This window comes from Protopterus annectens, chromosome 8.part0 (genome assembly GCF_019279795.1).
Source record: "Protopterus annectens isolate FY-2018-M chromosome 8.part0, PAN1.0, whole genome shotgun sequence".
NCBI lineage: Eukaryota > Metazoa > Chordata > Ceratodontiformes > Protopteridae > Protopterus > Protopterus annectens.
Window position 1 is genome coordinate 1734460010 of NC_056741.1, and position 21954 is coordinate 1734481963.

The following is a 21954-nucleotide window of genomic DNA, read 5'->3' on the forward strand; positions in this document are numbered from 1 at the left end:
TTGCATGCATTTGCTACACCTGTGCCCACTATTATTTGCTATGGACACAGACACTGTAATCAGACATGGCAATCTATGTGTCACACAGATAACACATGCAGCCATGGTATGTATACCATTGAGTGATGGTGCACAGGACATTGCAGAGCAGATAATACTTGCACAGCAATGTTGTGTCCATGTACACATTGTGTTCCAAGGTGTAGACAATCACTGAACAACTACACACATGCATCAAAGCCATCTATAATGTCATTAAATAGGGTCGTCTACACTTGCACTGCATGATCTTGAGCAACACACATTCTGCATGATGACACGTGTGAGGTGACTGTTTGCCTTGTGATACTGTCACCCACTTTCACCCACTATTGTGTATGTGTTGGATTGCTGGTGTGTGTGTGTGTGTATGTACTGTGGTGAGCAGTGTATTTGTGTGCATGTGTGCATGTGTGCATGTGTTCATGTGTGCATGTGTGCATGTGTGCATGTCTTCATGTGTGCATGTGTGCTAACATCATGTACAGATTGTGAAGTGTGTTTCCTGTCTTCCTTCCACAGGTGCTGAGTTAGGGGTGTCTGATTGCAGCAGGGAACCTGATGTCACTGCCACTAATAGTGGAGATGATGAGACATGTATTGTGGCACAGGAAGGTCTGACAGGGTATGTCGTTGGTCTACCAATCGACAGTACACAGTGTTCAACCCCATCTATGTGCACACTCATACTGCCAATACATCCTTCATCACCAATGGCCTTAGCTGAGGGACAGCATACAGTTGGCATTGACCAGGAGAGTGTGGCCATGGCACGTGCATCTCCTCACAGCAGCCATAGCCGGATTACTGGAATGGTACCACATAGGCGGATGTCCAGCGGTTCTAGGGGGAGCACCACTGGTCGTATTGCCCCTGGCAGACGTGCCCCCAGAGGTAGTACAACCTCCAGTATGTTCCGGGTTGTAATGCAGGCACAGGCACGTATGGAATGGTACACCCAACAGGGACTTAGGGAGCAGAGGGCCCATTACATTGCTATCAATGACAGCATCCGTGACCTTGCCAGTGCCATCCGGAATTACACCGAGTTCATTGATAGCCGTTGGAGGGAGACATTAGATGTCCTCCACAATGTGTTAGCCATGAGCCAATACCATGCGGGACAGATGGGAAGCCGATGTGGATGCATGCCAGCAACAGCATCAGCTGGCAGTCATAGCAGACGGACCACGGATCACAGCCGCTCCCATAGTGGCAGTACCAGCCCCAGCAATGCTGGGGCTGGCCTGTCCATTGACCGTTCTACTAGACCACATGCACATGGCACTGGCCAGTCCCAGCAGAGACATGGGTCCAGTCATCATACATCTGCCTCTGATGATAGCACCCAGTCAGGGTTGGTACCCGATACTGCCCGTAGCACCCCTGCCAGGCTCAGATACCATGTCCATGGCCGGAGACAGTGATCTGTACAGCCTAGCAGGTACAGTCTGTGGTTGTTCCACAACCGCCCGTATATGGCAGCCACATGGTGGAGTTGTGTGCATGCAGACACACACACATTAACCAAACAACTAGGGCTCACACATACACACACACATTACATCAACATTGGCCCATGCTGTACTATTGTCCCTCACACACACAGACATGTCGATTGGATGGGTCAGTGTTGGCTCTGGCAAACCAACAACACACCCTGTGCATATGATGACACCTGTGCCACCTCCTGTCATCTGTAACATTGATGCAGGAATAGGCTAACATGGTTCTGATGCACAGGGTGACATTATAGCAGTGTAGCAATAGTAGCAAGTTGCCAACAGGAAAGTGTAATGATATCCTTCTAGGTATATCTGAGCAGGCATTATGCATCACAGCTCTGATAGTCATTGTAGCATTGTTTACACCAGTGTTAGGTCTGAGTTGTATTGTCCACCCATGTGCCACTTGGCTGAAGTGTACAGTGTTGCCAGCATGTGTTAGTGAATGGACAGTATGTGTGTGATGTGTGCATTACAAATTAGAAGGTGTTCATCTGTGAACATGGTGTATGCGCACTGTCTGCATGTATATGCATAGTGGACACATGGGATGTGCGACATACCCTGTTGTACACATTGTTAACATCTCATGGTATCTTTCGATGGCCAGTATGCATTCTACTACAGGTATGTACTAACATGGGTACACATGTGTGTATGACGTGGGTTGACACTATGCTGTGGGTGATACTGTTGATATCTGTCAATGATCTGCAGTCTGGTAGTATACACCACCTCAACAGCATGACTATAACCAATCATTAGATGATGTCCTGACAAATGACACACAGTTGTAGGGAACTCAGTAACAGCTGGATCCTTCCAGTACTATACTATAACAGTAACCAGTGGTATTGACCACCACACGTTACTGGGACCACATCTGTGTGGCATATAGCCCTCTTAGGTACATGCAAACACACTAGGGATATGTCCATCCACATCTGTAAATGCATACATTGGACTACAATGCATTGCCTGGATGGGACGCATATCCTACACAAGGGTATCATACAGACAGATACCTGTTGTCCAATACATGCTTTATAGTAGTAAGCCGACTATGGCATAGTCATCCACATTTACTAGACATACTATCCCGACAGTACCACATAGGTGGTAGCCCTCAACATGTATGTTGGGTACCAATGTGTACAGACAGCCATGTATTATGTCATCTGCCCCTTGGTATCCACATATCCATAGGTATTGTGGGGTCCATCAGTGTTTCACATAACACATTAGGGGCCTGCATGCATATCCACAGGGCTGTTGTACACCTATAATGACTGTCCATTATTGCCAGTCGTTGTTGTGTATGAACATGTCTGACATATACCCCAGGAAATTACCCTCACTCACAGTACTCTATAGTACGTGTCATGGGTGTGTGTGGCACAGATGACCTTGGCCACAGATCACTACAGTGGCCAGGCTTGTCGCATACATACATATGTTACATATGATCTGAGAAGCAGTGAGGCAATCTGTCGAAGGAAACAAATGCATTCATGTAGTATGCAGGCTTCACACCTATGTACTGATTGAGGTTACATGTACACATATTTATTTGCCACGCAGATACCCGATGTGTGCAATGCACATACTGTTTTAATCATATGTCACACCATAGTAAAAGCTAACCCCACACTGTATTGACCACCTGTGGCACACACATAGCATTTGCAGAATTCAAACCTCTACCTGACTATGTTATAATACTAGAGAGATACACATTACCACGGCGTGCTACATGCTTTATTGGGTAGTTTTGGTTCTCCTGATATATTTGTAGGATGCTGACATCATCACACATTCCAAAGAGGGATGTACCTCTTTTATTGTGTTTTCCCAGTCTCCAAAAAGGCTACTCCTCTCAAAGGAAATCACACACATACACCCCCCCCCCCACACACACACACTATCAGCGGTTGCAGGATTCAAACCTCCACCTAATTATGTTATGATACTAGAGAGATATGCATTAACATGGTGAGCTATATGCTTTACTGGGTGGTTTTTGTTCTCCTGATATATTTGTAGGATGCTGACATCATCAGACATTCCAAAGAGGGATGTACCTCTTTTAATGTGTTTTCCCAGTCTCCAAAAAGGCTACTACTCTCAAAGGACATCACACACACTATCAGCATTTGCAAGATTCAAACCCCTACCAAACTATGTTATGATACTAGAGAGATATGCATTAACACAGTGCATTGTTTGCTTTACTGGGTGGTTTATGTTCTCCTGGTATATTTGTAGGATGCTGACAACATCAGACTGGACATGGTAATGTGTGTACACTTTCTTTTATGCAATCCCAGGAATGATCCATGTGGGTCGGCAGGCATCAACAGCTTGAACAGGACCATGTGAGTCTCACCTTGTGTGATCTATCTGTGGACACAATGACATCCCTTCATATGTCAACATATATCTATGCACAGATTGTTGGTTTTGTGGATACGACATGTGTCTGTGATGTTGATGAAGAGCTATTCAAAGTCTATGTGGGACATGTGTAACTCTGTTCAGGGATGTATGTCCTGGGTGGTTGCCTTGCAAATGGTGTAGCATGTTTGGGAACCATGATCTGCAAAGGAACATACCACAGTTGGTAGGGTGTGTGTTTGTCCGCTTCCAATAGCTCTGTTTATGACTTCAGCTATGATGCACTCCATGGCCTTGCAGATCAGACTTTATAGGCTTACTGGACTATACTTCCCATGGTGTGTTGTGCACCTACACTTGTGGGGAGTGCCATATGTTGCTGTAACACATTCGACGGTTCCAGATCCTGTGGAGTGGGTGAGGCTCAACAGACTGTTCAGGTGCAGGGTCTGTTTGTTCTGTAGTGCATGCGTGACACATATTGGGAAACAATGTAATCCAATGTTTCCCACCCTCCCTCCCTGTTGGCATAGTGTTTTTATAGTTGGTGGCTTTGCAGTTGCCCGCCCCTAGTGTAAATTTGATCTGGGACCCTCCTCCCAGTCTAGTGTCATTACCTCATTCTACCCAGTACAGAGAGAGCATTTGAGAAGGCCAATCAGTTTAGTTTCTGCTACTCCTTTCTCTCTTTCCTTTCTCTCTTTCCACAAAAAAAAAAATAAAAAAATATCTGCTTTTACTGTATTTGTGTTTTTTCCTACTTTATTTTGCTTTTGCGTCATCTTAAAAGTACTCAATTGTATTTATTACTGCTTGGTGTAACTCATTCTAAGCCTTTTAATTTAAGCACCTGGGCTTCAGACCAGTTTTACATTAAGAAGGTTTGTGGTCTGCACTGTAGTGGCAGAACAGCTAGCTTACATCCTTCTAAGTTGGGAACTGCTGATTGAGGGCTCAGTGTCTGTTATTCTAAAAGTGTATTAATTCTGGTTTAAGCACTTGGGCTTCAGGCCAGTTGTTTTACATTAAGAAGGTTTGTGGTCTGCACTGTAGTGGCAGAACAGATAGCTTACATCCTTCTAATTTGGGAACTGCTGATTGAGGGCTCAATGTCTGTTATTCTAAAAGTGTATTAATTCTGGTTTAAGCACTTGGGCTTGAGGCCAGTTATTTTACATTAAGACGGTTCGTGTTCTGCACTCTTGTGGGAGGAGAGGCTGGACTCTGTCCTTCTGAGCTGGAAATTTCTGGTTAAAGGCTTATAGTGCCTGCATATTTGAACTGCTTCTTACTGAAATTGGTACACCTTGTTTGCTGTAGCATAGACTAGATCAGGCCTGCTGAATCTAGCTTTGTTTGTATAACTTGAGCACTAATCCAGGCATTATGTAAAGTATTCAGTTGTATTTATTACTGCTTGGTAGTAACTTGATTAAAGTGTAGCTATCATTTCTAAGTCTTTTGGATTAAGCACTTGGGCTTCAGACCAATTGTTTTACATTAGGAAGGTTTGTGGCCTGCACTGTGGTGGCAGGACAGGTAGCTTACATCCTTCTAAGTTGGGAACTGCTGATTGAGGGCTCAGTGTCTGTTATTCTAAAGGTGTATTAGTTCTGGTTTAAGCACTTGGGCTTCAGGCCAGTTATTTTACATTAAGAAGGATCGCGGTCTGCACTCTTGTGGGAGGAGAGGCTCGACTCTGCCCTTCTGAGCTGGGAATTACTGGTTAAAGGCTTATAGTGCCTGCGTATTCTAACTGTTTCTTACTGAAATTGGTACACATTGTTTGCTGTAGCATAGGCCTGCTGAATTTAGCTTTGTTTGTATGCTTGTTGTTTATTTCCCTGAAACACTAATTCCACCTAAAACGCGGTCTTTTAGCACTTCTGTGGATCCCTAGTGATATCTGCATTGCTTACTGTACTTATTTCCTTGTTTCACTTGAAAGAAAGTTACTGTTTGTTGTTTTTGCATTTAAGTTACCTGTAACACATTGCATTTAAGTTACCTGGCACTTGCTCACTAAAGCAATTATATAAGTCAGCTCTAAAAAATTAAAAGCACTACACCCTCACAAACTCCCCTTGAGTACCTTGTTCCCCACTGGTCCTTTTTTTCAATTATAAAGGAATTCCCAATACTATTCTAGCATGTCCAAAGGTCAGTTGTCAATCTCCTCTCCGGTCCAGTTGGTGAATCTGGGAATCTTGAGGCAATGTTACAACTGCCTCATGTACACAGACAACCCTCTCCTCCTCCCAACAAATTCCACAACATGTGAGAGATGCAACCATATAGCCAAACTGGAGGCTAAGCTCTCTCAACTCAGTACTAGTGTAACCAGTAAGGAGGAGAAGGAAACCACACTCACTACAATTCCAGTCTCACATAGACCTACCATGACAACAAACCAAACACATAAACACACAAAAACATACTCGGAGGCTCTAAATAAAAATCTGCCTAAGCAGCAGAGACCTTCAAAGCAGACACCCAAGCAACCGCTACCCCAAAACAAAACACGTGCAACACATAGCTCACAAAGCCAGTCTGCCGAACAGTCACAGCCCTTAAGGCTAAACAACACACCTGATACACTTGTAATAGGTGACTCTATCGTCAGGCACACTGACGTCCCGCTCACCAGACTGAACAAGGAGAAGGTCACGGTGAGCTGCCTGTCGGGCGCTAGGATCCACCACATAACACTAGCACGCAGGTCACTCCAAGGCAAGTACAAATATGACTCAGTCATTGTCCATGCTGGTGTGAATGACCTGAGACGTACCTCCCTGGACTACATGAAAAGAGACATAGAGGAGCTCTCTGAGCATTTAGCCCAGGCCGGTATGACCCTGACCTTGAGTAGCATCTTACCCTCACCAAGAATGATGCCACAATATGAAGACAAGATGATCAATACCCCCATAGTGCCTTTTTTAGGCAAGGCTCAAAAGACAAACCCACCTCCATAGGTATCACAAGGGATAAGAAACTAAGAGTAATGCTACTCAACGCCAGAAGTCTAAACCTCAAGATGCACACACTCAAAACTCTCCTTAGCATGGAGAACATCGATATCTATGCAGTAACAGAAACCTGGTCCAAGGCTCCCGAGAGCACCCCAGCACTACCAGGTTATACCTCATACCATGCTTTTCGGCCCCAAAACTTGGACCGAACCACAAAAGGAGGGGGAGCATCAATATTCGTCAAAGATACCCACACCTCCAGGTTGGTGGCACAGCACAAAGCATCAGAGACTATCCATGTGCAACTAACAGTGGGTACCACTGCCTTCCAGTTTATAGCCTGCTACAGACTACCCTCCCAAACACAGGAGCCCCACTCGGCCTTCCTGAGAATACTGGAAAATATGAAGGTCTCTCCAAACACCATTATATTGGGTGACTTCAACTACCCAAACATAGACTGGGAGCATTACTCTAGCTCCAACACCCTAGCCCAAAGGTTTCTAGAATTTATAAACTCAAATGCTATGGAACAACCTGTTACCACTCCCACAAGAGGGGAAAACATACTGGACCTGATCATCACCAACATGGGGACACTATGCTCCAGACCAGAAGTGTATCCTTCACAGGTAAGATCAGACCATAAACTAATCTCACTGGATATTCACATCCCGACCCCACCCCCTGCCCAGAGAACCACAGTGAAAAACTTCTGTAAAGCAAATTTCACACACCTCCAAACCGAGGCAGAATCCTTCAAAGCCCCCAGGCCTGTGGAAAATACGGCCCAGAGCGCAGAATCCTTTATAAACGCATTCTATGAACACCTTCAGGAATGCATGGATCATGCATTCCCAAATAAAACCAAGACCCAATCCTCCAAAGGCAGACGTCCTGTCTGGTGGACCGCAGCCATAAACAAACTATACAATAGAAGGAGGAAGCTACTACATGATAGAGCAAAATCCCAAAAAGGGAAGGCATCTCTGATCAGTATTAGCAAAAAACTACGGGCACTCATAAAATCGTCTAAGGCCAGCTTCGAGAGAAAAATTGCACAGGACACTAAGGATAATCACAAGGCTTTCTTTAGTTATGTTAGTAACCTGGGTGGGAATTCCCAGATATGCTCAGAATTAGTCCAAAATGACAAAAAATGCACTGAGCCTACAGACATTGCCAACATCCTAGCTGACAGGTTCAGCGCAAACTTCTCCTCCCCCTCTCCAACAAAAAGGCAAACATCTATCCCAGCAGAGTGCTGCCCCCCTGACATCTCAGATGCTCAGGTAAGAGCCGCCCTCTCCAAAGCAAAAAACACAGCATCAATGGGACCAGATGGAGTCCCGGGCTGCATCCTACATGAACTCCAAGAAGAGCTAAACCCAAACATAAAACTACTGTTCAATCTTAGCCTTACTACAGGATATGTACCCAAAGAGTGGCATACAGCAACAGTGGTCCCCCTCCACAAAGGTGGTGCCTCATTGGATCCTGGAACTATCGCCCCATAAGCCTGACTAGCTTGGTCTGCAAAGCTATGGAAAGGATCATCATGGACCTCATAAATAAAGATATTGGGGACCTACAGACACTGGATCCTACCCAGTTTGTCTTTGTTAAGGGCAGATCCTGCCTCTTAAACCTGGTCGATTTCTTTGAAACAGTCACCAAGGCCATTGACGAGGGGAAGGTGGTCCACACAGCCTACCTGGACCTTGCAAAAGCCTTCGATACAATACCCCACTTGGGCATTATAGATAAGCTCACCAGCTTAAATATAAACCCCTATGTCACTAGATGGGTTGCACACTGACTCAAGGACAGAACCCACATGGTTAGAATTGCTGGAGCCATGTCAGACTCCAAACCAGTTGCAAGTGGCGTCCAAGGCTCAGTCCTGGGACCTCTCTTGTTTGGTATATATTTCTCGGCGGTACAGGCCAACACGGAAGGACTGTGGCTGACCAAGTTCGCAGATGACTGCAAACTGGGTACCATAATCAACTCTCCAGTCACAAGCATCCTCCAAAAGGGCCTCATAGAAACAGACAACTGGTGCCAGAGCCATGGCCTCAAGCTAAATGCCAAAAAGTGTATAGTCATCCCCTTTGGCAAAAACAAAGTGCCCACAAATTACCACATAGGTGGTAATCCATTAAGTACAGAAGAAGTCATTAGGGACCTGGGGACCCAAGTTGATAGCAATCTCTCATTTGACAACCACGTGTCCAAAGTGGTTAGAAAAGCATTTTATATAGTCCACCTAATCATGAAGGGATTCACATCTAGATCAGGTGAGGTCATCGTGCCTCTTTACTCATCCCTCATCAGACCCATAATTGAGTACAATGCCCCTTTTGGGATGTACCTTACCAGACACCTGCAGCAACTGGAAAGACCCCAAAAGTACCTCACCAAGAGGATCAAAGGGCTCAAACAGATGCCATATGCTGCCCGGTTAAAGAAACTCCAGCTCTACTCAGTGGCATACCGCCTGCTCAGAGGCGATCTGTGCCTGACATATAAAGCCATGTCCAACCCGAAATTAATGGACATGCTGCACCTCAGAAAATCCAAATCCCATTGAGCTACACGCTCGAGAGACTTGAACCTCAGCACTGAAATAAATAGGACATGCTGGAGGGACAGATTCATAACTCAGAGGCTCCCTTCACTCTGGAATAAAATCCCAGTCCAGGTTAGGCAGAGTCCCACACTGACTCTCTTCAAAAGGAATCTTGATGAGTGGATGGGAGATCGTAGGTTTACCCCGGCTATCACTTCTGTGTTACTGTTAGACAGAGGCACAGTATACTAACCTCAAAAAAAGGCATAGCAAAATTAATTTAAAATTGGTGGCGAAAGCCAAACACACTCTGGCTAGGCTTATAAATGCCCTAGGGCAAATAGCCTAGTATGAACCTATGAACCTATGAACCTATAATTGCTGCCATGCTTTTGGCTTTGGGGGAGCTGTTCAGCCATTCTACACATGATATCTCCTGGTTTGATGTCAGGGAGTATCGTCAGTGGGAGGTGGGTATGTATATATGGGCCTGTCTGACAGGATGTCGGCATTGTCAGTAAGGTACAGTTGGCCCTGACTCAGGACATATATGAGTGTACATTACTATTTATGACATAGCTGAAGGACATGTCATGATTCTCAGTCTGGACTCCTTCTCAGCTACTCTTTACAAAACACCAACAAACCTGAGCACTAATCCTGGTTATACTCTTTTACACACTTAACACCCTACTGATTCTTTGTGATCAGGCTACAGAGTATATCATTATAATATACTGGCATGTCCAGGGGTCGGTTTCATGTGTACTCTCCAGTCCAGCTAGTGAATATTGTGGTTATGACACAATGTCACATCTGCCTCATGTACACAGATAACCATCTCCTCCTCCCAACACACTCAGATATATGTGAGACATGCAACAATTTTGACATACAGGAGGCTGAGCTCTCTCGACCCATGAGTGGCATAGTCTATCAGGTGGTGAAGGTGACCACACACACATCATATCAGTCTCACATGCACCGATAGCGACAGCAATCAAACCACATTATCACACATACACATACTCAGAGGGTCTAAATACACTCTGCCTAAGCAGCAGAGACCTCCAAAGCAGACACACAAACAGCTGCTATCCCACTACAATACCCACATATCACATAGTTCACAATGTCAGTGTGCCACACAGTCACTGCCATTCGGGCTAAACAACACACCTGATACACTTGTAATAGGTGACAATGTCAGACACACTGACGTCCCACTCACCAGGCCAAACAAGGGAATAGTCATTTTGAGCTGTCTCTCAGGTGCCAGGATCCGCCACATAACAAATGCACTCAGGTCGCTCCAAAGCAAGTCCAGGACTGGCTCCATCATTGTCCATGCTGGTGCGTACAACCTCAGACATTCCTCCCTGGACCACATGACATGATACATAGAGGAACTCTCTGATCATGTAGCCCAGGCCAGTATGACCCTGACCTTGTCTAGCATCTTACACTCACCAAGTATGATGTCTCAGTATACCAACAAACTGATCACGTTTAACAGTTGGCTAACATGGTGGTTAGTTAGTGTTATTCAAGCGGGATACAGTGTCTGTCAGCTTGGGGTGACATGATCAACATGCCACGTAGCTTCCCTATGGACAGCTTGCACCTGTCACACTTGGACTTTTGAATACTGACTAAGGCTCTTGCTGCCACCATACTGCCTTATTATAGTGGGGCTCAAAAGACAGACCCACCTCCATAGACATTACAGAGTACATGACACTGAGGGTAATGCTGCTCAACACCAGATGCATTACCCTCAAATTGCGCCCACTCAGGAATCTCCTCAGTATGGAGAATAGCAATATCATTGCACTAACAGACACATGGTTCAGGGTCCCACATGCACACCAGCACTACCAGGTTATATTTTGTACCATGCTTTCTGACCACATAACTCGGAATGGCCAACACAAATAGGGGGAGTATCCATATACATCACAGATACACATACCTCCGGGTTAGTAGCACTGCACAAAGCATCACAGACCATACATATGCACCTAACATTGTGCAAATCTGCCTTTTGGTTTGTTGCCTGCTACAGACCACACTCACAAATTCAGCAACCACACTCAACTTTCCTGGGAACACTGGACAATATGAGGGCCTCCCCAAACACCATTATATTGGGTGATGTCAAATACCCACACATTGACTGTGGATAGTACTCAGGCCCCAACACCCTCACTCAACAGTTGCTACTATTTGTAAACTCATATGCTATGGCACAACTGGTCACCACACCCACAAGAGGGGACAACATATTGGACATGATCATCACCAACATGGGGACTCTATGTTCCACACCTGCGTTATACCCCTCATTGGTAAGGTCAGAACATACTTTATCTCACTGGACATCCATATCCCGTCCCCACACCCATCCTGGGTAATCTTGGTGAACTTCCCTAAAGCAAACGTCACACTTCTCCATACCATGGTGGTATCCTTCAGAGACCCTGGGTCAGTGGTAAGTATGGCTCAGATTGCTGAATCCTTTACATACACATTCTATAGACACCTAGTGGACTGCATGGATCGTGCTATCCAAAATAACAACTGGACTCACTCCTCCAATGGCAGGGGACCTGTCTGGTAGACCCCGGCCATTAATAAGCTATACAACAAAAGGAGGAAGCTACTACATGATAGAGCACAACCCCAGACAGGGAAGGCATCTGTGATCTGTACTAGCAGACAGCTACAATCACTCATGTATTTATGTCAGGCCCGCTTCTAACGGACAATTGCACCAGACACATCGGACCCTCACAAGGCCTTCTTCAGTTAATTCAGGTACCTGGCTGGACACTCACTGATATGCTGTGTGTTACTGCATACTGACTAAACATATCCTGAACCCACAGACATTGCCAACATCCTGGCAAACAGGTTCAGTGCAGATATCTCCCCCCATCCCCCCTAAGGAGGTACTGTCCATCCCAACAGAGTGTAACTTCCCTGACATCATGAATAAACAGGTGAGTGCTGCCCTCCCCACAGCGGACAACACAGCATCAATGGGACCAGACGGTGTCCCTGCCTGTGTCATACATGGCCTTCATGACAGACGTAACCCTCACATTACGTCACTGTTCAATATCAGAGTTACTGCAGGATTTGTACCCACGGAATGGTGTACAGTGATAGTGGTCCCACTCCACTGAATACTGCCACAACAGACCACAGGCAATATTGGCCTATAAGGCTAACTAGCCTGTTCTGCAAAGCTATGGAGCGTATTGTAATGGGACTCATGCACATAGACATGGGAAACCTACAGACACTGGGTCCTACACATTACAGCATTGTTGAGGGCAGATCTTGCCTGTTGGACCTGTTTGTATTCTTTAAACAGTTACCAGGTCCACCAGTGTTGGGACGGTTGTCCATACAGCCTGCCTGGACCTTGCACAACCCTTCAATAAAATACCCCATTTAGCCATTATGCATACGCTCACCGGCATCAATATCGACACATATCTCACACGATGGATTGCTACCTGGATCAGGGATAGCACCCATATGCTCAGTGTTGCAGGTGCCATGTCTGACTATACACCAGTTACACATGGCATCCCACAAGGATCAGTCCTGGGACCTCTCTTGTTCAGTATATATTTGTGTGATGTACAGGCTATCACAGGAGGGATATGGCTGCCCATGTTCGCAGATGACTGCAAACTGGGTGCCATAATCAACTCTCCAGCTGGCACATGCATACTCATACAGGGCCTCACAGAGATAGGATGACTGGTGCCTGAGCCATGGCCTACGGCTACATGCCATTAGTTGCATAGTCATCCCCTTTGAGAATGACAACATGCCCACACATTACCACATAGGTAGTAATCCATTACATATGGTAGTAGTTGTTACGGGTTTGGGGACACGACCTGTTCGTACTCTCGTCTTTGACAATCACATTGCCAAAGTGGTTATACAGTACTTCTACATAGCCCACCATATCCCGCATGGTTTCACATGTAGATCATGTGTGGTCATTGTGCCCCTATACTCATCACAACCATGCTTCGTTACTATGCCACATTTGGGATATACATTACTCGACACCTGTAGCAACTGTAATGGCCACAAATGTTACTCATTAAGCAGATGTAGGGTCTCACTCAGTCACTTACCACCTACACGGATGTGTTGTGTGCCTGTAATTTAAGGCAATATCTGACCCAGAATTAATGGACATGCTCCACCTCAGGATATCCAACTCTCTTGGAGCTACACACTCCAGGGACATATACCTCAGCATAGATGTTAATAGGACATGTTGAGGGGACAGATTATTATCTGAAAGGGTCCACTCACTGTGGAGTGTAGTCCGGGTTTTGCATAAGCAGAGCCACCCACTGACCACCTACAGGTGACATCTTCACAAGTGGATGGGTGATCGTATGTTTACCCATGGGATATCTTCTGGGTCCCTGCTAGACAGAGGCACAATACACTAAACGTAAATGGACTATGTTGTGACATACTATTCACAGGCACAGTGTTCTGATTTGACTGGATTGCAGAAGCCAAACACCCTCTGGCTATGCTTGTACATGCCCTAGAGCAGATAGTCTAGTAACAACCTTTGAACCTATGATAATGTTCATGATGCACAATGTTTATTGCTGATGCTGTTTGCAGGTTTTTATCATCTTTGCTTTCCCACTTTCTATGAACCACTTAGGTATCTGCAGAACATATTTGATTATGACAGGGGTCCACTATATTATATACGTGTCTGTTGTCATATAAGTGTGTGTACAGGGCAGATTGCTGGATAGTGAGAGGTTCCTGGGTTAACACATGCAACTGCCTGATATGTGTGGCCCATTGCTGTACTCCAACATGGCCTAAGTGTGTGAGCATGCCCAGTTCAGACTGTCAGTTTTCTGTTGCCTGACATTTGTCTCATGTATTAAAGTGTGTGAGCATGCCCAGTGTGACCTTTCAGTAAGTTGCTGTCTGAGGTCCACTACATTTGTTGATGTATGTGTACATGTCCAATATTAACGTTTCTACTGTGTGAGTTGAAAGTCAGGTTCTATTCTTACTGCAGGACACACCTTTGTGTCATAACTAGACAGGAATTATGCTGTGCCTGCAGGGTTTCCATGGAATACTTTGCAAAGACTTATCAACATTTCTTCATACAGGCTAACCACTGCAGTACTGTCATGGTTTAGTGGTTTAGTACTATGACTATAATGCACAGTGTCCTGGGTTCAAGGCCCATCATCGCTTATAGTTTCGTACTGAGCAGACCAGACTGCTTAAGGACCAGTAGAGCAACTATGAGCATGTTGGCTTTTGTTCAGCTATGCCCTACTTAGACCCAACTTTTCCAACATTGCTCAATATTAACCATCATTGCTGGACGTTGGCCAATATTACTCAACATTGACCACATTTATACTAGTTGGTGTGTGTGATTTTGTTTACATATACTACATGGTGATAAATGCTGTTTAGCACTGCTTTATATTGCTTAACACATGGCAATCATGCCTCAGGTGTTGATGCAGGGCTGCCTATGTTGGATGCACATACTACACTCCCTATGCATGTTTGAAAGCAGGTAGTGTCAACATAGGCATCCCTTTTACTATATGTGCGGGTCAGAGAGAGGTATCATTTCCAGAGTTCCTACTGAGCCAGTGTATGTGCTATGTGTTGCCTCTTTGCCAAGGCCAAAGCATACTGGGCACACCTCCTTTTGCCTACTGGGGCAGGCTCAGGTTGTTCCTCCTCAGAGTCACGCTCTGCCTGTGATGGCCTTGGCAATGGTGGGGGGCAGTTTGGCCCGGGCCTATGCTGGTCCTGCTGCAGCTGTTTTAGCAGGATCATATTATGTAGCATAGCACATACCATGACAATTTGGGTACATGTAGTTGGTGAGTATTGCAAGGATCCACCAGATGTGTCCAGGCACCGGAACCATGACTTGAGCAGCCCAAACACAGGCTTGATTACATTTTGTGTTTGGTGTGTGCCTCATTATGGCGTTCCTGTTCAGGTGTGTGTGCGTTTCTGATGGGTGTCATCAGCCACGGCTCCAGTGCATAGCCAGCATCCCCCACTAGGTGACCAGGTGGGATGTCCCCATTGGCAAATGTCTGGTACAGCTGCGTCAGATGCCAGATATGGGAATCATGGTAGCTTCCAGGGCAGCCAGCACACACATTCAGTATTATGCCCTGGGCATCGCACACGACCTGGTAGTTGATGGAGGGGAAGCACTTGCGGTTAAGTAGACCCTACCCCGCTCACCGACTGGTGCTTTGATGCATATGTGCGTGCAGGCTATTGCACCCACTACCTCAGGGTATTCTGCTATTTGCTGGAAGAGACACATATTGCTGGCCAATACCTCATGGGAATTGTGGAAGTATACATGATCATCGACATGTGCTGACATGGCATCCAGGAACTGGTGCAGTACCCTGGATGTTGATGCCCGTGATATCCCCATCATATCACCAGTTGGTCTCTGGAAGGTACCTGTTGCTAATATTCGTAGGCCAACACATACCTTAGTTTCCACTAGGATGGGTTCCCCTCTGCTGGATCTGTGTGGGAGGCATGGCCTGCACAGCTCAACAATTTGCTGCAAGAGGTCTCTGTCCACTCTATAGTGCTCCACTATCTCCAGCTCATGTAGCCCCTGGTAGGTTAACCTGGGCCTGTACATTCTTCTCCGTCTCCTCACTGTGGGTTGTCCAGCAGCATTTGCATTATCACCACCCTCAGCATGTTGCATATGTCGCCTTATAACAACAATGGCAGCCCCTAACATTTTTGTCTCAGTAAAGCTTTTTCAGTTTTCACTTCTATTAGCTTACTGCAGTGTTGCAGTGTCTCTTGAGAGAAACATAATGGACTGTTGTTTGCAGCATTTTAAGTGCTGGGCTGGGCTGGGCTAGTGTTCTGCCTGGGTAATTGCCTGATTCTGATTGTTTTCACCTGCTAGCTCTGCTAGTACTCCCTGGTAACGTCCCTACTATTTGGTGTGCTTCCTTTTTCCTTTCTGTTTCCTCAGGGGGGGAGCGCTGCGCATACAAGCGCAAACACACGCACAGCAGCTAACATGCGCGCGCACATGCTTACATGGACTAAAACTTGCTTATTCTTGTTAAAACACACGCACACCGACGCAAATGCACTTACAACTGTTTACACAGCTTTACATATGCTTACTCAAGCTTACACGCGTGCACACACGCTTACATGTGCACACACTGTCTTACTCGGGTTTACAGGCGCGCATATGCACGCATGCACGCTCAGCAAGAAACTTTGGTGTTATCCATGGCATAAACCTTCAATTTCTTGACTTTACTTAGCCTACCTGTTGACACACCTATTTCTATAATATATAATTGTCAGCTGACACATGACACTCTGCTCCAATGAGCTTCACTCCTTTCATACATACCCCCCTTGTGATGTCACCTATCTTCTACTCTGTTACTCCCCTTATCCTACTCCTACACTCCACTGACTGTGCTCATTTCCTATGTAAACTTGCAATTCACTATCCTAACTCTCATTTGCATAGGATTGCCTACTAATGCTTGGTTACATCTCTTAGACTGAGCTTCCCCCCTTAGCAACCTCTACTCTGTGGCCATGTTGCCTTCAGCCTGCCATTCACTTGCATTGTAAATTCATTTTAGCAATAAAATCCACATTTGTGGATCTTAATTATTAATTTTCTGTTTTTTTGGGGTGCAGCGAGTTTGCAAGGTGCTGCGCTACGGTTAAACACCAGAGATTGGTATGAAAAAAAAAGTTATTTTATTTCTATTTTGCATCACTTTCCATTGCCAATGGTCATATTTTTGGCCATTGGCATGCTTCCTCCTGTAAATGCATGCTTTTTTTGCAGCTGTCATGGCTCTGTTTTGCGATTTGCAGAACCGTACTCAGTTATCAACTGAGTACATTTCTGCAAATAACACAACTCCTACTCAGACAGGTTCGGGGTTCCTCGATCGCAAATTTACCTAATTTGCATAGCTTTTGCCTGCAATTGAGGTAATTTGCATATCCAAGCCCTGTCCATGTAGGACTAGTTTGGAGAGCTCAGTTGCACGTTCCTACCGGCTGTTCCTGGATTGCTTGGAGGACATGTTGGCTGCATGGAGTCTACTCTACTCTTAGTCTCCATGCAAGCCTTCGTGAATCTGGCCCACACTGTTTCATGCACCTTTTTCCATCCATGATTAAGGCAGTAAGAAGAGGGATGTAATATATGCATATTATAACATGCAGTGTTCTGGGGGATGAGGAATTTTTGGGAGAAAACTGTTTGGCAATTAGGGAGTTTATGCAAAATTCAAAAAGAACGTCTACAGATAATCACAATTTCAAAGGTTCGAGTGTCATATGGTCAACACCATATTGTCGAATTTTTGAAAGTTCAAATGTTTTAATGGAGATCTCTGCATAGAGCGGAATGGGAAGATTTCACTTTTCTGCACTGTAGTGTGATCTGGGAGTTGATATATTTAAAGAGTTGGGGGTGTGGAGTGCATGGGGATTTGTCCTGCTGCTTAAATCATTCAGGTAGGTTATTTGTGTAGTTTATTTATTTATTTTTTATTAGATGTTCAAACCTTTAAAAGTTCGATTATATGGTGTCGATCATATGACAGTCGAACTTTTGAAAGTTCGATTATCTAATATAGACCCCAAAAAGACAGTAATAGTAGGTCAAGATTAAACTTTGAACTAAGGATGTCTAAAGCAGATCCCTTAGGCACTGAGCCAGTATTCTGCCATATAAAATGTCTTGGCTACCTCTTAATAGTAAGAACATCACTTCATACCTTCTCCTCCTTTGAACTTCTTCAGGATTTATAATTGTTACTCTGGCCAAACTCGTATTGTCATTCCATTCCATATCTACACTCATATCAGTATTAGTACATCTCTAAAATTAATTTTTATTTATTTCGCTATTGTTTATTTATTTATTGACATTTGGTTTCCAGGAAAGTCCAACTGGGTATGAGCCCATTTTCAGCAGAGGCCCAAGGAGAAAAGCTCTAAAGTATTACATTTTAAGAACAATAATTTTACAATCTTCAAAAGTAATACAAAAAATCTACAGTTTAAATATTTGTACCAAATTTGACATGATATGAAAACAGTGGTTAAGACAAGAATAGATCCAAATTATAAGAGAATGATTTAATACGTAGAGAAATTTTATCCAGCTTATAGAGAAATTAAAGATAGTTTGGTATAATACAAACAGGAACTGCAATTTGAAGTGAGAGAAAACCAGGTTTATGGTATAGTTAGAGAGAAAGCCAGGGGAGATAAATTGCAAGAAGAAAGAGAGTGTGTAAAGAAGGGAGCGTAAGGAGATATAAGGTATGAATACATTTAGGGATTTAGTTTATCCTGATGTTCAGCAAGAACAGAGACAGCTTTTGGATAGGTACTCTTTCAGAATGGTTTTGAAGGATGGGATGGAGGGTATTGACCTGATAGAGGTAAGGAGTTCCAACCCTTAGAACAAGGTACGAGTACAGACAATGTCCAGCAGGTTTGTGGACAGGCAGAAGTTTTTGCTCCCTGGACTGTAATCACTGACTGGGAACATAGCTGTGCAGAACGTTATTTTGCTGCTGGACACGCAAAATCTACTTTTTCTTCTGCCATTAGCAACAGTGGAATTATTTTAAGAACATCTTGTTTTACTAGCAGGACTTGATTTTGGTCTAGTAAAAATGCTCTGCCTAACATCTCTGCTAAATATTGTCCCATGCCTGGTTTGGATTTCACTTTCAGATCTAGTTCTGCACAACAGAAGTGAATTTACCAATACCTTCTGAATATGCTTTTTGCAAGGATTTATACTTTATCGCCATTTGAATTTCTATGCAATAAATATATTTGTGGACTTTCTCACATCTATACCCTTTTAATAACAATTCCATAAATATCTGTGTGTAGCCCTTTATCCCATCTTTAAATGTTCTTAACTGATAGGCAGCTAGTCTGGTTTCCTTTAAGGTTGCTGTTTCCAAGAAATTGTAACTGGCATCCACTTGGAGACAAAAGGGTTTATTTGCAAAGTGCTCCTTTTATTTAAGTATCTCAGAACTATTTTCTTGCTCATAGTAAAACCCCCAGGCTACATCTTACAGCAACAACTTTATTTGTATAAGACTTGGTTATCAGAGATAAGTTACATGTAAACTGTGCAATATATTACATGATTTCCAAATATGTTGTAAATGGCAGTGTAATCCAAATCAAACAAATAAACGAGCAAACACATTTCACTCAAGTCTTGGAGGTATGTTATATGACAATTGCATGCTTACTTACCTAGATGCTTTCTACTGCCATCTTGTAAGTACATTCCTTTTTCTCTCATTTTCCTAGTTAAAGCAATGATCAGAGAATTATGAAAAAACAGTAGACATAACAAAATTTATACTGACCAGAAGAACTACCACAAAAGTCAAAAGCAGCATATGTTAACTTAATCACTGGTATAAAATGTATAGATCAGTAGAGATGGAGACAATGATAACCAGGAGAGGCTCACTGATCAGTGCTCTACCCCAGTAAACAAATTTAAATAGATAAATAAATAAAATAAGATAAAGCATGCACACTATAGTAAGCTGCACCATGGTAAACAGATTACATAATACTATTTATCAGCATCTATCCACAACAGCACAACTTATAATATGGTAAGAAAATAAACATACCAAACAAAAAAACGAAATGCCAACACATTTAAGCACGTCTACTACATTTGTTCCATTACTTTTACTGCTATCATTGTTAGACATGTTACTATGGCTAGCATTATTCTTTACTCAGTGTACAAGCCAAGGATATATTTATACCCATATGCATAGTGATGCAAAAGTTTAGAACTACATTTCAACTTAAAACTTCACATTTATCAGAGGGGTTCACTAATAAAGGAAACAAAATGTATTAAAGTTCTACTGGACATTTTATTTTCAAAAGGCTATGTCAGGACGTCACCTCTAGAGGATTCAAATCACATAGTCGAAGTTGTACAAGTTTGAACCTTATATGGTCGAGACCATAAGTTCGAACTTGTACAAGTTCGAGTGTTTCAACAGAAATCTCCATAAGGGGAGGTTTATGTTCTGTTGAATGAGGTGCGAGCACTGAGTTAGTATATTTAAGTGTGTGTGTATGTGTGTGTGTGTGTGTGTGTGTGTGTGGTGGGGGGGGGCACAACAGTCTATTTTGTTTTTCCTTCTTTTTTTTTTTTTTTTTTTTATTCATAGTCAAAGTTTTGTAACTTCGAACGGAATGTTTCATACATTTCATGTTCAAAGTTTTAAAACTCCAACTATGTGATATAGACCTCCTCTAGATTGCCTCTGTGAATCCTTCTAGTGGTAACCAAATGTATTAAGGGGATTCAGGTTACTGGCTAAGGCTCTTGCCACCCCTATAGTGCCTTTTTTAGGCAAAGTTCAAAGGATAAAACCACCACCATAACAGGTACAAGCATGCAAAATCTGAAGGTAATGATACTCAATGCTAGAAGTCTAAACCTCAAAATGCACTCTCTCAAGGCACTCCTAAAAATGGAGAACATCGATATCTGTGCAGTAACTGAGACCTGGTTCAAAGCTCCAGTGAGCACCCCTGCAATACCAGGCTACAACTCTTACCACACTTTTTGGCCACCAAACCAGGACCAAAATACTAAAGGTGGAAGAGTGTCCATATTGACCAAGGATATTCCGCCACCAGGCTAGTTGCCCAACACAATGTGTCTGATATTCTCCAGGTGCAACTAATACTAGTTAAGACTGCAATCCAAACTATAGCTTGCTACAGATCACCCACCATGCTCCAAGATTTTCACTTCACCTTTCTAAACATACTGGAAAATATTAAGATACGACCAAACACCCTAATACTGGATGATTTAAACTACCCTGGCATTAACTGGGAAAACTACTTGTATACCAACATCTTTGCTCAACGGTTCTTGGAATTCATAAATTCCGATGCCCTGGATCAACTAATTCATAGTCCCACCAGGGGCTCATACCTCTCAACTGTACAGATTTTCACAGAATGTCCAGATTTTTCCTCATATTTTTGGTGTGTTTCTCCTAAAATCTGTACTTTTCCTGGAAATAGCTGAGGATTGAAGTCATTAAATAATGAGAAACATTTGAGTTTAAGACTCCACGTCCTTCAGAAAATTTATGCTATTGCAAAACCTATTATTCTATGAACTTTCTAAGTTTGTAAGAGCAATATTTAAAATCTGTCCCTATTGGTCCCCCCATCGTTTTAGGCTTTGTCCAGATTTTTTTGCTCTAACAGGTTGAGAGGTATGGGCTCCAATATCCTAGACCTGGTCATTACCAATATGGAAAATTGATGTTCCACACCTATGGTCACCCCCTCGTTG